At 44.6% G+C, this 17,039-nt stretch overlaps 1 protein-coding gene across 12 annotated transcripts in view; it reads left to right on the forward strand.

The window, feature by feature from the left end:
* The window catches only part of Mtus2 (microtubule associated scaffold protein 2), a 532,186-nt gene that overhangs the window by 128,485 nt on the left and 386,662 nt on the right, over positions 1–17,039 (forward strand). For 5 of the 12 annotated variants that reach the window (XM_045154628.1, XM_045154631.1, XM_045154632.1 and 2 more), the window contains one exon: positions 12,755–12,908. The exons of the other annotated variants lie outside the window; for them this stretch is intronic. The gene's annotated coding sequence lies outside the window, so the exon portion shown is untranslated. The remainder of the gene's footprint in view (positions 1–12,754; positions 12,909–17,039) is intronic. 12 annotated transcript variants of the gene reach the window in all.

Here is a 17,039-nt window from a genome sequence, read left to right on the forward strand (position 1 = left end):
AACTAAGTAGATTTCAGCTTTAGGAGTCCACCATCTGCCCTTGATCAAGTACTGAACATATCCCCCAGGAAGTTTCCTGGTGGGAATGCCTAAGTTTTGTAACTCCTTTTCTGTAGAACTGTCATGCTTCTTATGAACATTACCGATCAACATTTCTACTTTCACTTTCTCAGGATCAGTATTGTCTTCAGTCATCATAAGCTGTTTCTACTCTACACCATCTAAAAACTGTCCTAGAGTTAATTTTTTTATTCCTAGTAGAGTTATACATTTCCTCCATTGCCCTAATCATAGGAGGGGCACATTCAATACTCAGATTGTTCCTTGTACTTTGATTGTGTGCATGATTACCAGTAAGCGTAGCGTAGAACTAGCTGTTCTTTGACAAACAACCAGAAGAAAGCAGAAAAGAAATAAAGCACAGAAAATAGCCCACTGGCGCCGGCAATTAGGTCGTCGTGACTTCTTATGGGCAGCAGGAACCATGACAGCAGCTGACTGCCAAGGGGTCACCGGGGGCATCCCTCCGAGGAGTGCTGGCCCTCCGTCCTCAGCTCTCTTCCAGTGTAGAGGCATCTTTGCTACACAGGCGAGGTCGCCGTGGACGTAGCAGGTTCTCATATACATGTGTGAGAAATGGAGTGTCAAAGCATTGAAACCATTTGTCCGGAGTCACAGAGCGTCTGTGTGGCCGTAATGGCACACAGACACACAGATTCCTGTGTTCCTCATCTCACTCGCCCTGTTCTTTCAAGTGACTCCAAAGCTGCGTTGTAGGTACGGCAGCGGTCCGTGAAATTTGTGCGCTGCACACAGACAGCTGTGCAAGACAGACATAATCATGGCAACACCGATTTCAAGTAGTGAAAGTCATGGCTGAATTCTAGCCTATGCTCTATGACTTTGGTATTAATGAGAACGTACATGATTCTTAAGATACGGATGGGATTAAAGCTATACACACAGAGCAGCCATTAGAGAGGAAGAAATATCTGCTGAGGTCAAGCCAATTTTGAATACTGCTCAGCATCTTAGATCTGCACAAAGCTAGCCCTAGAGGATAAGGGAGGTGGGCAGAGTGGGGGCCACTGCTGTCGCTGGGGCTGTGCGGGAGTCGCCGTAGTCACAGGTACAATAACGAATGGTTTCTCTGAGAAGTGACCCTCGTGTTCTTCCAGGATACTTGGCTGCAGGAATAGAGAGCATTATGAATCTATGAAGTAATTGGTTCCTGCAAAGCCCTTCTACGTTATTTTAGCAGGTGGCCAGGTGAGGAGTCAGCTAAAATCATGCATGTTCAGCAAGGGCAGCGTTTCAACCACTGAAGTTTGGCAATAGTCAGGGTGTGGTGGGGAGCAGGATGTTCAGCAACCCCAGATGATCTTCTTTTCTCCAAGTGGCCAGTGGCAAATAATTCTGGAAACAATAACTTAGGTTGCTTTGACCTTCTGGCTAAGTTTCAGTAAAACCGAAATACTGACAATAAAGGCTTCTTTATGATGCAGCTAGAGGATGCTTAATACCTTTGAGGCTGTCAGTTCCTGTCTTAAGAGAGAAAAGACCTTGAAAAGACCGTGTTTTAAAAATTCTTTAAAATCTTCATTTCATGAATTTCATTATTATTATTATTATTATTATTACTTGCCAGACCCAGTCCAGGATACCTGATCAAATGTAGCTACTGTGACTGCTTAATCTGTAGCCTGTGACCATTTCTTTCTCGATCATGACCTTCATCATTTTTAAAAGTTAAACAACTTTACTAAGCTTCTACTTAATCTCCCCCCACTACCCACTTGGTCCCCCTTTTCCATAACCCTCTACTATTACCTCTTCTATTTTTTGTATATTTTTATTTTGTATTTATTTGCAAGCAGAAAGAGAGAGACAGAGAGAGATGGAGAGGGGATGGGCACACCAGGGCCTCTAGCCACTGCAAACAAACTCCAGATACTTGTATCGCTTTATGCACCTGGATTTACATAGGTACTGGGGAATCAAACTTAGGTCCTTCGGCTTTGCAGGCAAGTACCTTAACTGACAAGCCATCTCTCCAGGCTTCCCCTCTTTTGATGCTGTTTTTTCCCTCCTCCATCATCCATGACCACCTATCAATGGGCCCAATAATATGCAGATCTTGTGCAGGTAACAACAACCATTGGTCATGAGTGCACCAAAGCACTTCTCCCTGTCCTTTGCCTGTTAGGTTCTTTTTCCACTACCTCTTCTGCTAGAGTCACTGGGCCTCTGGAGGATGCAAAGAGATGCCTCACTTAGTTTTGAACACTTCTCAGCACTTTGGTGAGTTTTGAGTCTCCCCAGCAGTCACTGCCTTTTGAAGAGAGAGAGAGAGTTCTCTAACCAAAAGTAAGAGCAGCACTAATATGCAGGCAAAGCAGTAAAGATTTAGAAGGCAACTTGATGGGTATAAGTATATCCTTGGAGCGAAGCAACAAAAGTAGCTTCCCACCTAGGGCTGATACCTTCCAAGCCACAGGCTTTTGAATAAGTTATCAATATTGGACATCAATTCTCTTGGGTGGAGAGGGCCTCAAGTCCAATTGACGAGGTTACCCTCATCACAGGCATGGCACTATTGCACTGGTGGGCACATCTTGTTTACCTGGCCATTTGTGCAGAGTCCACTGCTGGTTAAAACCACTGATGAGGGCTGGAGAGATGGCTTAGCAGTTAAGGCACTTGCCTGCAAAGCCAAAGGACCCAGGTTCGATTCCCCAGGACCCACATAAGCCAGATGCATGAGGTGGTGCATGCGTCTGGAGTTCATTTGCTGTGGCTGGAGACCTTGGCGTGACCATTCTCTCTTTCCCCCTCTCTCTCTCCCTCTCTCTCTCTGCTTATTTTCCTCTCTTAAATAAATAAATAAATAAATAAAATGAAAAATACTGATGGTGGTGAATTGAACCTGGGCACTGAACATTCTCTGTAACAACCTTTGACATGATTTTTAAAAACATGGAAAATAATTTACTTTGTATGCACATCTGTATTTAAGAGAAGCTGTGGTTGTTTGGAATTTGTTAAAGATTTATGGAAAAGATATACTATTTCACCCACATAGTCTCAAACCCATATCTCTTTTTTATTATTAACTAGAAACTTTGTTTGGGTGCATCATGTGCTAATACTATCGTTTCCCCCCTCCCTTCCCCCATTTTGCTGAGGACTCTGTGCAACGGGTTTGCTGGTTTTCAGCGTGGGGCTGTGGGTTACGGGGTGTGAGAGGCAGTCATTGTAAGGGGATGGGCACTGCTTCTGGACATTCCCTTCCACCCTGTGGCTCTTACAATATTTCTGCCCTCTCTTCCACAAAGTCCCTGAGCCTTGGCGGGTGTGTTTTGAGTCCGCTTTAGTGTTGAGCTCTCAGCAGCTTCTGCGGTTCGGCTTTGGTGCGTTTTGAGTCTCCTCAGTGTCTGTCGCCATCACCCTGGCGCTGGTTGTCAGGCTCGCTCTTGAGGCAGCGCTCTTACTCATCTCTTCAATTCTTCTGTGGTCAAACATGTATCTTAATTCCTTCCCTATGCTCCGGCCCCAAGAAAACCCTATTCATAGTAGATTTGTTTCCTCAAATGATTTTTATCATTTTGCTATGCATAGACCCAAGAAAAAAGTATACAATAATTTTATTTTGTAAGTGTGCTTTGAACATGTTTTTGAGGTTAATATGTATGCATTTAATTTATTCTCTTTGACCTATGATAGATATACATATGATTGAAATTTTATTTTTCTCTCCATCATTTATGGATATTGAGATATTTTCAGTTTTCAACTCTTAGCAAATGTAATGCAACAAAATTTCTGATAGATAACCCCATGGTCATGTGAGAGACTTTTTTTTTTCCCCTCCAAACTGTCATCTGTTGATGAGACATGAAATGAACTTAATAGATTGCAGCAATATAAAAAATAAGATTATAAATTGTATGCAACAAATGATAACAAAATTAACTGCCCATTATATGATTGCTCTCTTAAATGTTTCTTTCCACTAGACATGAGTGACTATGTAGGCACACTGGGTTTCATTGTTAAGTGTAGTTCATGCTAAGGATCCCAGGATAAGGAAAGTGTCAGAAGCAACCACTCTGGGGCGTGGTCCCCCAGCCTCCTGTATCTTCAGCCTTATTGACAGCTGTCAGTTTGCACTTTAAAAAAAAATATTTTACTTATTTGAGAGAGAGAGAGAGAGAGAGAGAGAGAGAGAAATAGGCAGAAAGAGGGGGAGAGAGAGAGAGAGAAAGGGCACGTCAGGGGACCTAGCCACTGCAAACAAACTCCAGAGAAATGTGCCACGTTATGCATCTGGCTTATGTGGGTCTTGGGGAATTGAACCTGGGTCCTTTGGCTTTGCAGGCAAGTGCCTTAACCATTAAGCAATCTCTCCAGCCCCCAGTTTGCTCTTGAAAATGACTGTATCTTGCTTGCAAGGCTGCTTTATCCTCACATCTCAGCCCTGAAGTTTTGTAACAGAGTTCTCCATTTGTAATTTTAGCTTGTTCTCCCAGGTCACTAGTGAGACTGAGCACAAGCCCATTTTAGTATGCTGGAAACGAATGCAGAGAAGGTTTGTTTTCTTTTTTTTACACTTTCCCACTGTGTTGGAGATATGTATATGTATATGTATATGTATATGTATATGTATATGTATATGTATGTATATATATATATATATATATATATATATATATATATATATATGGAAAATAATCAAGGCAGGTGGAAAGTAGAAGCTTAGATGGAGAAGGAAGGTGGGAAATATCTATTATTTTTATATGTGCTATGAAGGCCTAAAGTCTTAGAAAAAACTAGCATGAATTCTCTCTGTCTGCTATGTGAAGGACTGTGTCAGGGGCAGAGGTTGAAATACAGGTGTCCTGTGAGTGTGTGAACTAGCGTGTACCACACTTACGCATTGAATATGCAGGACGGTTCTTCACATCTTCAGCAAATTCTTGTCTTTCCCAGTGGTTTCACAACATACCACCTTGCCTCTCATTTTCCACCTGTATTGCAAGTATAAAGAGGGGTCTGGAGAGGGTGAGGCTTATCTGGGAGACGAAAGAGTGCAGCTCCATCTCAGCTCTTGGGAACTTCTGTTTTCTGGAAATGTAAAGTCAGTGTTGATGGATATTTTCATGTGTCTTCTAGGAGAAAGGTGAAAGACTGAAAATTACACTAATTTTGTAATCTCTTGATTTAGTTTTAAGAATATTGAGGCATCTTTTTAGAAATACAGTTTAGGCCAGACAAATTATTTGAATTTAGCCTCAGGGAGTGGGCACTGCTTTGCAATTTCTGTGTTAAGGAAACAGAGCTATGTAATGACTAAAACTTTAAAAAATTATGAACAATAGGTTGACCTATTTTTCACTTCACTTATTTTCTCCAAGGTGCATAACTAAGTGTTGAGGAGGGCCATGGAACACTGAATTACGTTCACTTGTCTTTGCGCCTTACTGCCTAACAAAGGGCTTAATACAAAGTAGGCTCATAATGAATGTTTGACAGAGGATTGAAGAATCTATTTTAAAAACACACCACTCTCGTAGTTAGCATGTAGCATACAACTTTAACCCTAGCTCAGTGTCTGAGGCAGGAGGATCACTGTGAATTTGAGGCCACCCTGGACTACATCGAGAGTTTCAAGTCAACCTGAGCTAGAATGAGACTGTGCCTCCAAAAATCCAAACAAGGGCTGAAGAGATGGCTTAGCAGTTAAGGCATTTGCTTGGGAAGCTTCAGGACCCAGGTTCGATTCCCCAGTACCCATGTAAGTCAGATGCACAAGGGAGCACATGCATCTTTTTTTTTTTTTTTTTTTTTGCAGGGGTTAGAGTCCCTGGTGTACCCATTCTTCCCACCTCTCAAATACATGAAAAAAAAAAAAAAAAGAACAAACCAAACCAAACAAGAAAGCCCAAATAAGCATACCAATCCGATATTCCTTTCTTCTGCTAAGCCATCTCTGTAGCCCACCTGTATTTCTTTCTTAAAGTTAAAAAATAAGGTTTCTTTTGGCCATTTTTGCATTATTTTCCCAGGACTAATGGGAAATTTCTGCCTCACCAGGTTCTTCTACATGTCACACCCTGACAGTTTTACTGCTCTCTAAAATGCCACATAGCTAATTCATGATGTCTAAGGAAAGCTCAGCACATTCATAGATTAGTCAGGAGAATAAATAATAAATGGTCAAGTGATGTGTACAAAGAAAATATGCATCGCTCTTGGAAAAAAAAAAAAAAGCTCTATAATAAGGGCTGGTGCATCTGGAGCCTTTGCCTCCCTAGGGTCAATGTGAGCACTTAAAGCGATAATCCTTCAGTCATAAAAGGGGAAAATGAAGTTCCGGGTGGGCATTTGATCAAGCCTAGGAAATTGCAGTGTTGAGGAAATTCTAGAATAATTAACACTTCTGTGCTTGACCCAGTAGGCAATCCCGTTGGATTGAGGCAGCAGGATGTTTGAAAATGTGAGCCTGGAGTGTTCTGGAATCTGAACCACAATCCTTTCCAGTCTGGCGGTCAGAACTATCAAGGTCACATTTATTCTGAATCCAGAAGTGCCCTTCACTCCCCTTCCTCACTGTCCGCAGGCCTCCCTCTCAGGTAGATTGCTTACTGCCTCCAGTCCGGATAAGCTCCTGGCCTCACCAGGCTGCCTTTTCTTAGGAAATTCACAGACCCAACCTGAAGTGTTATCACCATCCTCTCCAGATCTGACCCCAACCCCAAAAACTGCAAGCAGAGAGAGAGGGAGGGAGGGAGGGGGAGAGAGAGAGAGAGAGAGAGACAGAGAGAGTGAGAGAGAGGGAGAATGAATCGGCATGCCAGGGCCTCCAGCAGCTACAAACTCCGGATGCATGTTCCATTTTCTGGCTCTCTGTGGTTACTAGGGAATAGAACTCAGGTCGTTAGGTTTTGCAGGCAAGCACCTTAACTGCTGAGCCATCTCTCCAGCCCGTTCTACATTTTTCAAATGTGAGCACGTTTTCTCAGTTCCTAACAACCGACCCATAAAACTTTGGGATCGTAACCTATGTGATTTGGTTTCCTTTCTCTTAGGTAGTCCCTTTTTGTCCTGACAACTGTTAACAGGTCTTTTCCGTTTTAAAGAACGAAATTGTTAAACCTAAAGAAAACACTGGGTTTCTTTAAATTGTAGTGTTTTTTTGTTTTTTTGTTTTTATCAGCTAAAAATAATCCTTTCTTTTCTAGTCTTGAGTGCTGTGATCCTTCTACCTCAGCCTCCTGAGAACTGGGATTGAATATGTACACAACCATATCTCTCTTTGGGGGAAAAATGTTTTATAAATTATCTTGAAGACTAGATTTAGAAATTTGAAGTTAATAGTTTAATTGTAAAGTGTGGGGTCACTATTAAGTCATCCTCTGTGGCTGTGTTGCGGTCAGTCCTGGTGTGAAAATGAAAATAGGAGACAAAGGCTCCCATACGGGTCTAACTTTAGCACCTTAGAAAATGCCTGCTTTCCCCAAATACGCTGTAGTTCACCTGCCTGATCATCACTGCTTTCACTTACTTTGCCTCAAGATGGAGCTTGGATTGCGATCCAGTTTTACGGCTCACTTCCATTCGCCTTCGCACCTGTTTCATGGTCATTTGATACTGTGACTTAACTCCCGCCACTCCCCTGTCTGCTCATGACTGTCTCGACCATCTCACTTGCTTAGATCCAACTTGTGGGACCGCTTCCCCTTTTTGATGCACCCACTGACCCAGGCTTAACTGTGGCACTGCCGGATTACAGGGTGCTTGATAAACAATTCCAGTTGCCCGTGAATGTGCACACGTATGTCCACGCCCATTCATAGAGGGCGACAGCCTAGGTCACAGCTTGTATTGCCCATCAAATTGAGAGGTTTTCAGCTCATTTGCATTTTTAAAAACTCATTATGAGAGACTCCACAGGGGTGCCTCATTGAGGTACCTGTGACTATATTGTTTTCTGGCAAAAGGAAGTTGACGGATAATTAAAATTACAGACTTTAAGAGAAGGCGCATTCAGTCGGGTGTCAAACCTTAAGGGCAGGGCTGGAGAGATTGCTCAGTGGTTAAGCTGCTTGTGTGCAAAGGCTAACAACCAGAGTTCGATTCCCCAGAATTCATGTACAGCAAGATGCACAAAGTGGCACATGGGTCTGGAGTTTGTTTGCAGTGGCTAGAGGTCCTGGTGTGCCCATTTCCCCACCCCCCCGCTATCTGCTTGAAAATAAGTAAAACTTTAAGAGTAGAGAACTTTCCTGTGTGGAGTCAGAGAGATGCAACAGCAGGAGAAATAAGAGCCATCTGAGAGATGAAAGGGTTGCTTGGATCACGTGGAAGAATGAGAATCAGAGTGGCCAGGTTTTGGGAGCAGAGGCTGGTCTCAGTGCTGACCCCAGTCCTACGACTCAAAGCAATAGCCAGTCCCCATGACAGTAAGCTTGAAAGCAGATTCCTTCCCAGGATTCCTAGCAAGGAACTTGGCCTTTGATTCAGGCTTTTTGAGATTCTAAGCATCGGCCCCTGTTGAGCCACACCGTACCTGTACTTTAGCCAGCACAGTCACGTAGAATCATGAAATAAGTAGCGGTGTGGGGGTGTGTTGATCATTTCATATGATTTTGTTGAATAGGGAAAATTAACACACACATTACTTTTGTATGCAAATATACTTAAAATTATGCTAGCTCTTATCCAATCTCGAGAAGTTTTATATGTATATTCATAAATAACTGGTGACACATACTCTCTTACTAACATTTAGTACACAAGTTGAAATAAGTAATACAATGTTTTAAAAATTGGAGCAAGTGTTTTTTTTTTGTTTTAAAATGATTTTTCTTATCAAGAAACATTGTTTCCTTAAAGGATGTGATTATGAAGTCCCAAAGAAAACCCAGAAGACCACTGTGTTTGTAGAGATATGTTTTGATTTGAGGAACATGAGCAGAAAGAACAGCATTTTTCTGTATGAGTTTAATTCTTTCTTATAGCTATATGTATTTTTAGGAGGAAGAGAAAAGATATGCCATAACTTATGTAGCCATCTTTCCATAGATGGCTGTTTGGATTGCTTCTGATGTTTTGCTTGTTTTTGATAACATTTCATAGGCATATACAGATATGTTTAGGATAGGAATCTGAGAAGTGAGATTTTTGGATTAGGGAAAATAAATCTGTGCATCATTTGGATAGAAATCGAAGGTTTTGTTTAACTTTGCTTCCCCACAAGGAAACTCCCTATGGCTAACATAGTCATGTAGTCTTTTTTGGCTCTATTAATTATCCTGGGGCTACAGGCATTAGCCTGGACTTTACTGAGCAATCTAATGTGTAGCTTGACTTATGTTTGCCAACAGAATGTACTATCAGACTGAGATGTCTCTCAGAGGCCCATGAGTGGAACTAAAGTTCAAAATTAATCATGTGATGAGGACGGCCTCTGAAAGCAAAGCCAGCAGTAATGGGTGCTGAATAGTATGCTTCATGCCACGGGACTTAGTGCTCCTTAAACACAGTGAAAATTGTAATCTTCATGTTAGGCGTAATTCATCATAGCTAAAAGTCCTAAAATCCTTCCTTTAGGACATACTGCAGATACGTGAACCCGTGTGGATAAATCACAGAGCACACAAATGAGAGGGGATCCTCTCTAGGGACTCGTTGTACGTGTCTGTTTATAAGATGCTTTGGAAAAGACAAAAGCCATGGAAACACGACATAGTCTAGAAGGTTCCAGGATTGTATGTCTCTGTTCCAGGAAAGGCAAAGCCATGGAAACACGAGATAAACTAGAAGGTTCCAGGGGGATTAGGGAGCACTGACTACAAAGGAGGAGGAGAGCATTTTGACAGGTGTTGAAAATGCTCTATAAGTAGATTGTGGTGTGATTTCATGATTACATAGTTGTCAAAACTTGCAGAATTGCATGTTCAGAGGAGCGAATTTTATTATATATCAAATATACCTTAATAAAATGGGAGAAGAAAAAGGGGAGAAGTAAAGTTATCAGCATCGTTTCCATCACACTTTTAGGTGACGTGTGTTCTCGGTCTCGTGTTCTTTCCTGAGCAAGGGCGGCGTGTTCCGATTGGCACTTGCCAATGGGCCTCCTGCCCAGTGACCAGCATGTCACTTGCCTTTCTCTAGCTGTCACTAGTGGCCCTGCTGCCTCAGAACTCTGGCATTGTGAGGATCTGTCTAGCCCGCCTTATGGATTTTGTAGATGCCAAGGTAAGGGGGCCCAGGGCTTTAGCTTGGCCAAATAATGTGTCACCCCATGTTTCAAGTAGATTTGAGTGTGATTTTTACTCTACTTTGGAAGGATGTGGATACCAGAGGGCTGCTTCCCAGTGTGAGGTCCTTCCGGCGTGCACTAAGGGGTCTATCTTGCTTCTTTGTGGAGGCAAGAGATGGATTTTTAGTTAGTGAATCAATCATGACTGTGACTGATGATACCAGTCGGTCGCTAAGGTGAGTTTCTGTGGCTCAGATCAAGGAGTTAGGACCTATAGATAGATGGCCAGGAGCACAGAGTCCCCAGGAAAGGAGACGTCATTGAAAACAGTTCAAGAAAACCGGGTTAGGGAACAAGTGGAAAAGTCAGAAGAGGTCAAGAGTCAGAGGAAGTTCAACGTTACTCACCTTATAGGGAATTGTGTACCAAATTTAGGTCCCACTCAGTATCTATGAGGGTGGTTCTTTTTTAAAATATTTTATTTTTATTTATTTATTTGACAGAGAGAGAGGGAGGAAAGAAGGGAGGGGGGGGAGGGAGAGAATGGGTGTGTCAGGGCCTCCAGCCACTGCAAACGAACTCCAGATGCGTATGCTCCCTTGTGCATCTGGCTAACGTGGGTTCTGGGGAATCGAACCTGGGTTCTTTGGCTTTCAGGCAAACGCCTTAACCCCTAAGCCATCCCTCCAGCCCAGGGTGGTTCTTTTTAAAATCAAAGATCAAGCCGGGAGTGGTGGTACATGCCTTTTATACCAGCACTCGGGAGGCAAAAGTAGGAGGATTGCTGTGAGTTCGAGGCCACCCTGAAACTACATAGTGAATTCCAGGTCAGCCTGGGCTAGAGTGAGACCCTACCTCAAAAAACCAACCCTCCCCCCCAAAGAAAACAAAGACCAGTGCTGAGATCCCAGTACAGCAGGCTGAAGATACATACAGCTATCCAAATTTAGATGAACCATGATATAAAATTAACACTGGAATTTTAAAGAATTAGTCTGAAGAAAAGAAGGGGGTGGAAAAAATCTCTCCTTTGAGAATTTTGCACTGTTGACATGTTGAAATGATAACATTTGTTGGGTTCAGTAATTTTTCATGGGGTGCACTTTGGGTAAAGCAAATTGTCTTCATAAGGCTGGTAAGCTTTGTGCAGTCAGTTGCACATTAGAAGGTAGGAACGACACGTTTCCTCCCTCCCCCCCCCCGCCCCCCAGCAGGAAGGGATTTCCACCAGCCCAAGGAGCGCTGCATCCTTACTCTTTCCTTGTCTCCGGCCCACTGCGTGCCCTGAAGATTTTGGAACCGGCAGCCTGCATAATCATGTGAACCAGTTCCCTAAATAGACCTCGTTTTTCTCCTGGTACACATCCTGTTGGTTCTTACTCCCTAGAGAACCCCGACAAATCGACTTCTCCTGTCTTTAGTTTGGTTTCTTCATTTATGGAATAAGAAGATGGGAGAAGATAATTTCCAGGGTTTCCTCTAATGGTATGAGAAGTTATTTGGGTCACCATAGCTAGGTTTGGCATTTGGAAGCTCTCTGGGGTGGCTCAGGCTTGGCTGGTTAAGAGTCTAAGCATGGTGGTTTGATTGTGAAATGTCCCCCTCCCATAACCTCTTATGTGTGTGTGTGTGTGTGTGTGTGTGTGTGTGTGTGTGTGTGTGTGTGAGTGTGTGCCTCATTGAGCCTCCTACTCCGTCCCTAGTCGGTCGAGCTTTTGGGAGGTGGAACCTTGCTGGAGGAGGTGTGTCACTGAGGGTGGGCCATAATGTTTACTAATCTAGTCTGCTAGGTCAGAGCTAGCTCTCTCTTTCTGGTACCTCCCAGCTGATGTGACAAGATGTGGTGCCCAGCCTCTACTCTGCCATGATGAGATTCCCCCCTTGAAACGCTAATACAACTTTTACAGCCATGATCTGTTTCTGGTTGGGCATTTCGTTTCAGTAACAAGATAACTGCTCCCATGAGGTAGGAAGGGCAGCAGGCTCTGGGAAGAGGACAGAGATGATCAGCTTAGTTTGAACTGTGGAGGCCCTGGGGTATCCCCATGGAGGTCCATATCCTATGGGCATCTGGATTAGACGTGGTGACAAGGTGGTTGGTACTTCCTATGGAGATGTTATTGGACTAAGTCATACAGCGTTCACCCAAACTAAAAGTAATTAACATTTAATTCAAGGAGAAATTGAATTCACAGCTGTACTAGCCATACTGCAAACTCTCAGTAGCCACATGGACCCTGTGTCTTCCGAAGAAGACAGACAGATGCGGGCCACAGTGCTTCAGCCTAGAGCTTTTTATACATTTTCACATACTGCTTTAAATGTTTTGGAATAGAAATTATTCTCTTCACTATTTAGATGAAGAAACTGTGTGCTAAGGAAACATCCCTAGATCACAGGACATGAGAGAGAGAACTGAGAATTCAAAACCACTTCAGTGGACTCCTTTGAACCCTGACCAGTAACTTCATATCTACACTTGTTGTTTAGGTGTGTGTACACCAGGAATATAAAGGAACTCCCCCCCACACACCTTTGTGACACAAAAGGAACCCGAGTAAAAAAGGAGAAGAGGGGAAGGACTCAAAGAGCGTGGACGTAGAGAGTCCAGAAGGACGCAGTGGGCACCGAGACTTATGGTCAGGTAATTGCAAATGTTCCTACCACAGTGGGAGGTACTGCTCTTTGGAAGGGTGGTTTCGGGGGTAAGAGAGGAACAGAGAACTTTCAACGTTCTAAAAGAGACAAGCTTGGAAGACACGTTTGGCCCTGCTAACGGACTGTCTGTGAGCAAGTCTACGAGTGACTTCCATGCGGAGTCAATCCTGACCTACTTGCCATCCCGAAGAGGCATCTTTCTCTCTGTCCAAGTGGACTTTTGCTGGGAGGTCACATTAGCCAGAGTCCAAGCATCAGTATTTTTTTCTATGACCTGGCCCTTATTATAAATGTATTTGAAATAGCATGGTATAATCTTTTAATGAAAAAGTGACTGCAGAGTGACCAAAGTAATGAATTTCAGGCTATGTACACCTTAGCAGAAAAGCAACCAACAAATAGAGCATCTATCCCCGGGCCATTCGGCGTATAAGCAGTGAGTTTGGGTTACAGGTCCTGCGTGGCACTCCACCTTGGCTGTGTGTAGCACCTCAGCGGGCCACCACAACGAGCGATGACGTTATCACAGTGTGCAGGAGGAGAAGTCACCATGTGCAGCGGAGGGCTGGGAGATGGTTGATTGCACAAAGCGTTTGCTGTTTAAGCAAAGGACCTGAGCTCAGATCTCTAGCAATCTCATTGAAGTCAGGCACTGCCTGATGCTGACTTCTGGCCTCCACAGACCCTCATCCAGATTCATACATACACACCACACATACACAAACAAAAACAAACAAACAAACAAACAACAAGATACAATTTTTCAAAAGAATATTCAGGGGAGGGACCGTGGCATCAGAATTGCTTAAGATGAACAGCAGTTGACACGTGCCGCCAGAGTTAAGAGCATGTGATATGGATGAGGAAGTAATCGGAGGACCCCGATAAGAGGGAGCAGTGGAGGAGCCGTGCCTGCTTCTGGGACGAGCAGAAACAAAAGCCAGGTTATGTGTGAGACCAGGGACCTAGCAATAATGCAAACATAGCGGGGAAGACTCTCAGTGCACAGTATTGGAGGGCAGCCGTCCTTTCCCTTCCCCCTGGTGCCAGCGGCTAGGGCTGGGCAGTCTCCTTGGCCATGTCATCACCAAGCCTTAGTGTTCAAAAACTCTCCTTGGGAATTCTTTTTCTTTTCTTTCCTTTTTCTTTTTCTTTCTTTCTTTCTTTACAAATGTGTTGTAAAGCAAAAGTGTCATCAGCGTCAGTGACAACATTTTAGGAATCAATGTGCCTTTCAGTTTCCATCTCCACTGACAAGTTAACTCCTTTTGGAGAAAACAAAACATTTAGAGAAATGGCTCTGTGAGCAGAGATCAGTCGGGAGAAGGATTAGAACATAAATACAGAGGCAGCAAAAAGAAAAAGGTCTTAATTACCTGAATATGACCAAAATATTAACTGAATATGGACAGGTTTTTCACATCCTGTGACTATCACATTGCACTCTAAATTGTTAAAATAAAATCCATGAATTAAGAAGTACCTTCGGAGTAGACCAACCCCCAAAGCATTCCTCAGAAGGGGGCGTTCTTATCAGAGGGGAGTGTATTTATGGGTACTAAAAATTAAAAAGGTTTTGAATAATTCAGGGTGGAGATGGAACTTCCCCCTGAATGTAATGCAGCTTGAAGCAATGTGAGCTCCTGCCTAAAATATTAGCTTAATAAGAGGCTAGGCCTCTCTGCACTGTGGAGCTATTGCTCATCCAGCTTGCCTTGTGATACAGCAGTGGGCTACTCTGACTAAACTATTTTGGACCAGCCCCTCCCTAATCAAGAGGTGCCATTGGTTTCTCGTCAGCAGTCTCACTGGCTTAGAGCTGTCTGCTAAGGAAGGGTAATATGGATTCCCGGTAATTCGATGTGCTCTGTTAGGCATGTGGGATAACGTTGGGAGGGTGCTGGGGGCGAAGATTCTGCATGGGAGTCAGTTGTTAGGAAGAGGAGCTGGAGAGTCTTAGGCAGCCTCAGGAAATTGTCGCTTGTGACGTTGGAGAGCGAATTTCTCATCTTACTGAAGATACAAGGAGCTCATGAAAATGAACCAAGGACATGACACCTTTGGGGAGAAGGGATCATTGCAAGAGGGATTTTTTTTTTTTTTTAAGGATGCACACATTGTTCAGATACAAACCAGAGTTCATCTACAAAGTGAAAAACATGTTGGTTTCATTAACGGAGCTCCTCACTACCTTGCTGAACCCTGAGAAAGATCCCCCAGTTGTGTTTAGTGACTTTTCTCATTGCTGCGATCAAATGCCTGACCCGAATCAACTTAAGAGGGCAAAGGGTTCTTTGGGCTTGTGACGCAGAGGACAGAGACCATCTGCGCGGGGAAGGCAGGGCGGAGGAGCAGCTTGCAGCTGCGCGGGGGAATCCTGCTCACATCTGGGGTCAGGAAGCCGAGAAGGGAATTGCCATCATCAGTGCGTAGGCAACCTCTCTGTTTTCCTGTGTATCCTACCTGGAGCATAGTCCGCAGAACGGACCTGCCAGTATTCACAGTGAGCCTTCTTTCCTCCGTTAAACCACTCTGGAAACGTCCTTCAAGGCACTCATTGGTGTGTCCCCCAGGTGATACCAAATGCAGTGAGGATTAACCTTCACACCCAGCAAGCTCTATGAAGTAGGAGGTCACAGGTTGAAGGGGTTTTAGTGATGGTGTGTCATCCATGAATCTGGGGTACTAGGTGATAAGGATTGAGTCTTCTGCTCTTTTCTATCCAGAGGGACATAGGACCCAGGCAGGGGAGGCTGCTTGGAGGATGAGGGTGCTTGGCAGTCACCTCACACCTTCTCTTGGGGTGAGAGTACGAGGAAGGCAGCTGGAGGTGCTGTGTCGCATGGCAGTGGTACCGACATATAAGCCATGCCTGCCACTGTGCCTTCCATCAGACGCACGGTGCCTGCTGGTCTCGGCCGCACAGGGTTGCTGGGCTCTCACCACCAGATTACCCCACTTTCCATCTTGAGGCATTGAGATCTTGTATGCAGAATTCCCGAGTTGTCCTGGTGGATGGCAAGTCCACATGGTTACACTGTAAGGACAGATAAAACGCCTCTAATGACAGCTTTGGCCATGCACCTGCCTCCTATGCCCCGGCCTTCTGTCAGAAGAGGATTGTGAGCAAAAAGGGCGCTGGTACTTTCTCCTGCCTGTGGGGCATTGGGAACTGGAATGGGGGACCCTTGAGGGTCTACATGAGAGAAAGGGGGTGTGTATGGAGAGGCGCAGTCACGGTTGGAGATGGAGGTGCTCCTGGGTGCTCGGGTTTGGGCTTCTCAGTGAGCGCAGAGCAGCTCTGTGATGACCTTGGCATACTTGAAGCTGCCTCTGGCCACGGCCAGGTGGAAGAGCAAGTCAGAGCAGGAGGAACAGGGCGGATTCAGTTGTAGGAGGAGATTTTTGATGACATTTCTTCGTCTCAGACTGGCACTGTGTGTCAGAGGGGCTGGCCTTCGCTCTCCAGCGCAAGCTGAGAAAATGTTCTATTTGGATCCAGGCAGTAACCCAGTTGATGAAAGCCATCCGGGTCAGAACTCAGTTCTGACTCTGGACCCTTGAGCTGCCCTGGACCGGCATCTTAGCTACATTTTCATAGCTTCCTCCCTCCTCCTCTGTCTTGGGGTCTGAGGCACAAACGACATCTTCCTATTGTGGGTCTCAGCTCCACCGCCCCTCCCCGTGAGATGTTACAGGTTGTCCTGCTGGGGTCGCCCAGCATGCTGCTTACCTTCGAACTTATGCATCCCTGGGCCCCCGAGTCTGGCTACAGCTGCTGATCTCTTCCCAGGCTTTGCTGGTGTGGGAGAACAGTCACGTTGCCTGCCTCGGGGACCCCAGCCCAGTCTTTTACAGTCATGGGAAATATCCTCGCGGCGGCGGTGGGGGGGGGGGTGCGGTAATCTCTCAACCTCCCTACTTGTCTCTATGGTTGTAATATGGGCTCCTTGGACTTAAGTGTCAGGAAGGAGTGGCCTTGGTAACGCCTACTGTCTGTCATCAGAGAGCTCACTGGGAGCAGGCAACACCAGGAAATAAACAGAGGGAGAAGTATGGCTCCATGAGTGTTTCCATGAATGGTTTTCCACGGCAGCATGCTGAAGCTGCCTTTGGT

This window comes from Jaculus jaculus, chromosome 7 (genome assembly GCF_020740685.1).
Source record: "Jaculus jaculus isolate mJacJac1 chromosome 7, mJacJac1.mat.Y.cur, whole genome shotgun sequence".
In the NCBI taxonomy this organism is placed as follows: domain Eukaryota; kingdom Metazoa; phylum Chordata; class Mammalia; order Rodentia; family Dipodidae; genus Jaculus; species Jaculus jaculus.